Genomic DNA, 9,462 nt, shown 5'->3' on the forward strand with positions numbered 1-9,462 from the left:
CAGCCGTCTCAGAGCTTTGTCTGACCCTGTTTCCCCTCACTGGGTCTGATCCTGGATGTCGCAGCTTGGCCTCAGCCTGCCCCCAACCCCCAGGGAGGTGCCAGATGCCTGGGGATGGGACAGGGGATAGGCCCTGGCTACCAGGCCATGTCCCAGTGGCCACCATATTGTGGCCCTGATTGCCCTGGTCTTGGGGATCACCCTAGCACCCTGTCCCTGTTCTGCTCTTGCTTCAAACTTCAGCCATGCCCACTGACCTACAGAAAAAGGGTTTTGATCATCTCCGTCTACGACTTTAAAGCCAGAAATGCCAAAAGTCATGCAACCTGTATTATTCAATGATATCTGAAGGAGTAGAGTGGATCACTGAACAATATATGAATGTAGGTGTAAAGGTTCTCAGAAATGATTGTGCTATTGGACACCATCAGGCAAAATACAAGACCACAACAGGAGTTAGACAGCTATCACTTTATTAGTAATATACTCACACTCCAAAGAGTGTGGTAAGTTCCCCTCCACAGAGGGACAAGGGAAGCTGACTGTCAGGACAGGGTTCCAACTGGTACTCAGCTCAGGGACATCCCTGCTTTAACTTATATACTCTTTCATTTTTGACAGTAGATAATATATTATCATGCCCACGTGGTTACACATCAAACAATGCAAAGTTGCAATCAGAAGCTTGAGTCACAGTGACCTAATGATTATCAGCAGGGGCAGGATGTTCACTTTGTGAACTGGGGCTAGGTCAGGAACATACAGCCATGTCATGTCCTTGACTCCTTGCCAAACTTCCAAGTCCCCCCCTTCCTATGAATAATACTGATATCTATGGGATATTAAAATGGCAGAATGCTCTTTGCTGTCCATACATTTCAACTGTTATGCATGTCTCCATTTTTCACTCTGGCATTTCACTGATTTGATTTGACAGAGAACCCATCCTATTTATAGTCACAGATGGTCCTTTTCCTTTATCCTGCACATTGTGTTCTTCAGTCAACAACTTCATATACAAAGCTGCGTCCCCCACCTCCACAGAGATACATATTCAGACAGACACCTTCATTTATATCATTCCACCTAATTTTCTCTTGTATCTCTGACCATTCTGATCCATCCCTGATAACCAGACTAAAATATCTCCTTCTTAAGGAGTTTCTAGTGAACTTTAGGGCATAATGTAGAGCATATTTATTCTAAAAAGAAAGTCTGGAACGAGCTAAATTCTAGATGCCAATGAGCTGGAGCTTCTTAAAATCGCCAAGATCAGGAATAACTGGTCATTTATGTCCTTCCAAATTACTATGCACTCTCTTCTGTAATACCTCTGTAACAGTTCTGTTTTCATGTACCACTTTCGTGAAATCAGGATGACTGAGGGTTATTCATCAATTGCAACCTCTTCTCCATCTTCACATCTTGGAGGATAGTTATAGGCACTTCATAATGAAGCAAAGGCCTCCAGCTGAGTCAATGACTTGAGGAATCGCACATGTGGGGTATGTTTCCAGTTATCATGTAACATATTATGGCATATGTTTATTTATTCCTCTGTCTTCTTTTCTCTTTCCTGTATTCTTGATCTTCATGTTTCTGTTGGGCACTGATATTTGCTATTACTGATTGTATCACATGCCTCAGGCTACCAAATACTTTAAGAGGCATATCCACCATTCAGCTTCCTAATTCTGTTCCTCTGATGAGGTTTTACATGTCTAATCCACAAATGGTTCATACAATGTCCCATCTACTTATCAATCTTTTAACATGGATCCCTATTCGAAATAAGTTTTCCATCTCCTAACTTTCACCATCTTCTGGCTCAAGGACATATCCAGAACTATGTTCCCTGGATACAATAATCTGACCTTCAAACCAACCAGCCTTGATCACTTGCAGATCTCCATGCTGGGATCACGGGCTTGGCAGCATTCCCAGAATTTTGTCCTCAGGCATGTTGCTGCACATGTAATATACCATCTTCTACTCAATGTTGAACTTCTTTTACTGAACCAAATTTTTCTTGGCCTGAAATTATGCGTTCGTGCTTCAAAACTTTCTACATTCTTCCACACAGGCTATTCTTATGCAGTGGTTGGATATTCATGTTTTGGTCACTTGTTGCTAAGGGCATAGTATCATAACCTGAAGAGAATCAAAGATTTAAACCCATACCAGTAATATGCCATAATTAGATAGATATTAGGAACAAGTGTTGCATGCATCTATTATTTTAACATTGATATATAAGGTGAATTGTCAGGGATACTAGAACAAGAAAGTGTGTACGATTTAGCCATTAACCCTAGAAGAGAACTGTATTGGAAAATGCCAGGACTGCTAAGACTAGACATCCAGATAACGCTATCAAGATACTATGTCTTAAATTATGTTAAACTACATCATAGAAAACATAATGCATGCTATTAAGAAATTAAGTTTTGCACAGTCTCAGGGCTGGGATTTGCCAGCATTGGCTTTGTCCAGGCTTGTTTTGTTCAGCCTGGGGCCTTGCCTGGGGTTGTTGAGCTGCAACAGCCGTCCTCTAATGATCAGATCACCTATAATAGTACCTAACTTGTTTTAACATTAGATAGTTTTGTGCAAGTGTGTCCTATGGTCACTCTAATGGATTTCTTTTATAACTGTTAGTGAAAATAGGTCATTATTTTGTGCAGAGGGAACTGTCTATTGAGATGGGGAAGATGCTAAAACTTATCTGAATTAATATTTAGCTACATATATGGTAAAATAAGCTGTTTACCGAGGAATGTGGATAAGAACATTATGAAAAGCAGATGTAAAAGGAAGATATCTCTCAAACTGACAAGGCCAACGGATAAGGGAAGCATAAACAACTCATTGGCAGGAAGCAAGGCAAAAAACTCCTACCGTAAGAACTGTCCAACAGAAGGTCAAAGTCCGGGAAGGTAAAAAGTTTAACCTCCTCTTCCTTGTTGCCTTCATCCTGAAAGACCCCAGCCCATGACCACCAGGCTACATTGCGCAGGCGCAACCGGGAGGAGCTAAGGGCGGGGAGTATGGAAATGAGTACTAGGAAGAGGTCTGCCTTTTCGGGGAAAAGAATGACTATGTATTAGAGCTCATGTAATATGTAACAATATTCATGTATAAAACTGTGAGAAACTACCAGGAAGGCGCGCACTTTTGAGGGAAGCTATTCTCAGTGTGCCCGGTGCACCGCAATAAAGTATACCTACTTTGCAACCGTATGGTTGTGGAGTCACTTCTGCGTGTCATCTATGACCTTGGAATGTAGAGGAGTACAGGCATAGGATGATAGTTGAGGCCTTGAAAGCACAGGCACCAGATGATACCAGAGGCCCCAGGGTTATACACAAATCCCCTGTGATCAATTACTGGTCATTAAAGGAATGCAACCTTGGGAGCTGGATAAATCCGGTTTTAAGGATAACAAGGAGAACAAAGAGCAAGTATCCAGCGTATTATGGAAGAAACCCCCACCATCAACACCAAATTGCTCCCATTGCAGACTAAGGGGCACCAGTGACTCACCACTGTCAATCTTAAGAGCCAGAGGGGTAGTAGAAGGGTGAAACCAACAAAAGGAAACAGGCATAGATACTGGGAAGTTTCTGTACAACTGTTTAAACTACTAATTATTTTGGCTTTTTCTGTATTATTTATATGAATTTGACAATTTGTGTGACCATTGTCGCTGGACTAATAATGATGCTTTGCTGCTAAGACTTTAGTTATGCAAAAAGTATATTGTTCATGCTAGCAAAGTGTTTTTTTAATTCTTATTAGTACTCCACAAAAATGTTACATATTGAAGCACAGTACTGAAGAAAAATAAAAACCTGTGAACCAAAGATTGCATAAGGGACATGTAACTTGACCATGCACAGAATCTATTGAGGGTACCTGTAACTGACTGGAACTGGTGATTTCAGAACTGGAACCACCTTCAGATTGTGTGCATGTATGAGCTCAACCTGGCCAGTGTGGTTAAGAATAACAAAAAAATGTTTTTCTAAATATATAAATGGCTAGAGGAGGGCCAAGGAGAATCTCCATCCTTTACTGGACGCAGGGGGGAACATGACTACTGAGGATAAGGAAAAGGCTGAGTTTCTTAATGCCTTCTTTACATCTGTCTTTACTAGCCAGACCACTTATCACCAGTGTACTCAGCCTCCCAACGTGTAAGTCTGGGATGGGGAGCAGAATAAACCCCCACAGTTCAGGTGGAAACAGTTAGAGACCTGCTGCTCCACCTGGACTGTTACAAGTCCATGGGGCCAGATGGGATCCACCCAAGGGTGCTGAGGGAGTTGGCGGCTATGATTGCTGGGTCACTTTCATCATCTATCAGCAGTCATGGTCATCCAGAGAGGTCCTTGAAAAGCTTGAAAAGCTGCCAATTTTAATCATCTTACAGCCACTCCTTGCCATGAATCCCATTCCCACTCTGTTTCCTTCTTTCTACTGTGCTAGCAGATGTGCTATATCTATAATATTTAAAAGTATGCAGGCACAAATTGCTGGTGCTGTTCTTCCAACACCATTCGTAGCAATCCCTTACAGGGGCTGGCATTTCAATCAAAGTTTCTGGTTGTTGTTTTTTTTTTGTGTTGTTGCTTGTTTTCTATTTGATGTTCATGATCAATCTGCATTAACTGGACTTTACATCAAATTGTTTTGAATTTGCTCTGCTCAATCAATTCTAACACCCTCTTGGTTCCTGTTCAAGTTTCTTGCTTTGTTTCTCCTGTGGCTCTAGCTATACTAAAGACTTTATACCTTTGTCACCAACATTGGTCTGTGCCTTAGCATAACCTGGTGATAGCTGCCCTCACCAGTCTCCCATGTGCCCCACAAACTTTTAAAGCTTTTTGTACTGACAGTTGCAGTTGTAGAAAATCTTTTGCTGACTTGTAGGATTTCTACATATATCATTTGTAGTGGGCAGCCTGGAAGAATATTCTAAGAGGAGCTAGTGATCTACGTATCTAACTCAGGTTTTTGCCTCTGTGTCATCAATATTACGTGGCTGTTGCTTAACCCTAACAGATGTGCAATTAATCAATGTGTATTTAATCATTTTGTAATTAATCAATGTGTGTTTAAGCTTCTGTGTAGCATATTGTTCTGTCCACTTGAAATATTGTGCAACTTTGATCACAAACAGATCACAATCAGATTATTGATCCCAGGAACTCTATGTTTATTAATGTGGTAAAGGATATTAAAGTGCCTTACCAAAGGACTCTTCAAAGCTAAGTCCACATACCAGGTCTGATTGCTATAGAGGCTGATGAATCTATATTGTGAGCAAACTTCTGTAAGAATGCAGGTGAGCACAGAGCTGACTGGATCTACACAGAGTGCTGTGCCATCACCAGAGGCCCATCCAATGCTGTATCATCTCAGGGTCCCCAGCAGCAGAAAGGAATAAGATTTTATAACTTGTTATCACATTTTCTGGGATATTTATAAAATAACTATTTTTCTTGAGTGTGTGTGCACTTTTTGTATTGGAATCCAAAAAGAACTGACACCTTTTGCTGCAAAACAGTTGTTACCCCTATTAAAATAAACTACTGTTGATGTGAAAACGTTGACATGAAACTAGCAAGAGTTGACCCCAAATTAGTGGCACTTCCTCACCAGAGAACACTAATCATGCATTAACTAAGTGTAAGGAAGCAAAAAAGAGTTAGTGCATATGTTGTAATGCACCAATGTAAAAGGTAATTCTTTAAGAAGAAAAAGAAAGAGAATGATTGTTTATCAAGAAAACTACCTCTCCTTCCAAAGAGACAGTGCCTAGCCAATAATTCATTTGGTTTCAGTGAAACTGATGTCAGGTATCAGCCCCCTTATAGCTTATGTTTTGCTATACTGAGACACAATAACATAGCTCATTTATCAAAAATTCATTGTGCTATATCTGTTGTATTGCCATAGTGTCGGTTTTCTATGGTCAACTCTTTTTACCAAAACTTGCAGACTTGTCACCTGCTTCTGATACACTTGAAATTCAGTTACCTTCTGTGCAATAGTGATTAAATGTACTTGAAGGTCTATAACCCCCTCTTGTATTCCCTGGTTTAGTACCTGAAGAGTGTAATTATTTTGTTGTATTTCCCATCTGACTATTCCATTTCTGAGAGTAAGCTCATGCTTTTTTCATGTGAGAGGGCTCTTTTGGATGGCATAAAGCAGATGCTATTTTGCTTCTTTTAACATATTTTGCATAAAGATGTCAATCAAAACTTTTCTCATTATCAGTCAAATCTGCATTTTCTGATCTCACTTTATCAGTCCAATGACTAGGCCCCTGCTCTTGAATTATCTTAATGAGAATGGATGGATACTCTACCACAAAACTTACGTTCTCTTTTCTTTATTTCTAAATGTATTTATTATCAGCAAACACCTACCCAGCAGCTGGTCTGCTCAGACCTATGGTCTGCCCATTGATGTACTGTAATATTGATAACAATCAAGATAACAGCCGCAGTCTGTCTCTATGTCACCGACACTCAACATTCTTTTAACCCTACTGTTAGTTACAATCATAGAATCATAGAATATCCCGAGTTGGAAGGGACCTGTTAGCGTAGCAACCACATAACCACCAAGTGATTATATGAAGGTGCTTTATTCAGTGCTGGAAGCCGGGGCAGGTGCGCAAATCTGGCTTTCAGTCCCGTTACATTCCGATCGTTATTTATACATTCAATATTACATAAGGTATACATATTCATTACAGGTTGCAACATCAGCCTCGCATTCCTTTCCAATTAGCTCTCCTCCCATTTGCACATGCGTGGTGCTTTCTGGTGGTTGTCCAGGTGGTCGTCCAGATGAAGTAAGGAGTCTTCCTCTCTGTTAAACTTTTCACCTTTCTCACTCGACGCATGCTCTCTCTGCTCCTTGGTTCTGGTTCAACTCATTTCAGCATTTTCAGGTTCTTATCAAAGGTCAGGTTGTGATTCATTTGACTGTTCGGTATGCTCCCTAAATATCTCAGTATACATAGATAAATTTGATAATGTAAATACATTTGATAATGCTTATCTATATTTTATGACCCATCACCTAAGAAACATTAAAACATCCATTTGGTTTTCCCCAACACTAACAGACCCATAGGGAACATCAAGTCCAGCTCCTGGCACTACACAGGTCTACCCAAAAATTCAGACCATATGACTAAGAGCACAGTCCAAATGCATCTTAAACTCCTACTATTCAGTGGAATTCTTAAATTCCACTATTCAGTGGAAAAGCATTGATTAGGATGTATGTGACCAAATGTAAGAAAGAGTGTTTTTGTGCTTTTTGCAAAGAGGTGTTATATTGTTTAGGAGGAAGGAATGTGGTGTTGAGATATGCTTGCAGTGATAACAAAGCTTACAAGACAACCTTGTAAAATGCAGACAACAACCAGACTCCTTAGTGCAATTAGGTGAAAATCACAGTGTCAAGTCAAGTCAGATAAGGGAAGAAATATTACCACCTCAGAGTGAAAAAAAAAAAAAAAAAGTCACGAGAAACTTGAAAAATAACAGGATGGCAACTGAAAGCCATGTATTATTTGTGAAGCCTCGGATAGCTTGTGAACCTGGACTACCCAGTCAATGGGAAAACAAGGGAGGGTCCCGGTCATTGAGAGATAAAGTATATAAATTGTACTACATAACTAGTAGGCACTCTCCTGCTTGTGGGACTCCCGCCATTGCAATTGTGAATAAAAAAGCTACTTCACTGAGATCCTCACCTGAGCCTATGTTATTGGCTACAGCATGTTTCTCAGTTTCACATCCTTTCTGTACTGTGGTGCCCAGAACTGCACACAATACTCAAGGTGAGGCCGCACCAGCGCAGAGCAGAATGGGACAATCACTCCCCTCGACCGACTAGCAATGCCATGCTTGATGCATCCCAGGGTACAGCTGGCCCTCCTGGCTGCCAGGGCACACTGCTGGCTCATATTCAGCTTGCTGTCAACCACAACCCCCAGATCCCTGTCTGCGGGACTGCTCTCCAGTATCTCATCGCCCAGTCTGTACGTATAGACAGGGTTGCCCCGTCCCAGGTGCAGGACCTGGCACTTGCTCTTGTTAAACTTCATGTGGCTGGTGATCGCCCAGCTCTCCAATCTGTCCAGATCTCTCTGCAAGGCCTTTCCACCCTCAGCCGAGTCTACAACTCCTCCAAGTTTAGTATCATCAGCAAATTTACTCAAAACACCTTCTAGTCCTACATCCAAATCGTTTATGAAAACATTGAAAAAAACTGGCCCTAAAATGGAGCCCTGGGTGACCCCACTGGTGACCGGCCGCCAGCCTGATGTAGCTCCATTTACCACAACCCTTTGAGCCCTACCCGTCAGCCAATTGTTTACCCATCGTGTGACGTTTTTATCTAGCTCTATGCAGGACAAAATGTCCAGTAGGATCCTATGGGAAGTGTATCGAAAGCTTTACTGAAATCCAAAAAATTACATCAGCTGGTTTCCCTTGATCAACTAGATGGGTGATCTTATCATAAAAGGAAATTAAATTTGTTAAACAGGACCTACCCCTTGTGAACCCATGTTGGCTGGGAACAATGACTGCATTGTCCCCCAGGTTGTAATTGTAATTCTTTAATTAAAAACCCTGCATCAATAGATCCAACCACTGTATAGAAAGCTTTTAGTTTTTTGTTTTATTTTGTTTTGTTTTGTTTTAAATTTATCTAAATTAGCAGCCACTCTATGTGGTTCATACCTTTTTTCTTTTCCAATGAATGGATCAAACCCATTTCCTTTTACAGTGAAGAGACAATGGTGAAAAGACTTTTTACTCTCCCATGCTGGATTGTTTACAAACAAATATGGCAGCTGGTGAAACAAAGCTCACTACAAAACATATTAAACTTTGCGAATAAGCTGACTTTTCTTACTCACGTTTTCACCCACAGAAGGATCAGGATGCATGTGCCCAGGTAGTTTGGCCGGGACAACTTCTGCATGACATGTAGGACAAGATGTGCCAGGTACTGAATCCTCCCTGCATGTCCCTCTTCACTACTGAGAACTGTCTTTGGATAGGCTTTTTATAGCCTTCTGGAATTACGTTACTGTGATCGTTTGTCTTGGCATCTTGTTTTACCCCACAAGAGTCTTAGGTAACATTGCTGAGTCAATACTGTCCTTTTGTTTTCCTTATCTAGTTATCGTCTGGCTCCAGGCCAGTTCATTTGTCCTGCCTCAACTTATCTTATGGCTTCATTTTCTTGCTATCTCGTTATTGAATGAAACCATGCATAGGCTGCACTGGGATCCAAGTGAACTGCTGACCGTGGGTGACAATACGTGCTATTGTTTTAGTCCTTGTTCTACAGTTGCTTCTCACATGCCCATGCACATTTACACTCCCACTTCATTCAGAAGAACTTGAATATTTATATTGCAAA

The 9,462-nt window shown here is 41.0% G+C and overlaps 1 long non-coding RNA gene across 2 annotated transcripts; it reads right to left on the reverse strand.

Annotated features, from left to right (window-relative positions):
* Positions 1-461: 461 nt before the first annotated feature.
* Positions 462-9,061, reverse strand: LOC121072276. 2 transcript variants are annotated; one of them, XR_005821103.1, is made up of 4 exons: positions 8,954-9,061; positions 5,285-5,410; positions 2,899-3,076; positions 462-2,151 (listed from the first exon to the last, which is right to left on the reverse strand). It is a non-coding gene; the product is annotated as an uncharacterized LOC121072276 (long non-coding RNA). The 2 variants fall into 2 exon arrangements; XR_005821104.1 differs by lacking the exon at positions 2,899-3,076.
* Positions 9,062-9,462: the final 401 nt, after the last annotated feature.

The sequence above is a fragment of the Cygnus olor genome, chromosome 1 (assembly GCF_009769625.2).
Source record: "Cygnus olor isolate bCygOlo1 chromosome 1, bCygOlo1.pri.v2, whole genome shotgun sequence".
Lineage (NCBI taxonomy): Eukaryota > Metazoa > Chordata > Aves > Anseriformes > Anatidae > Cygnus > Cygnus olor.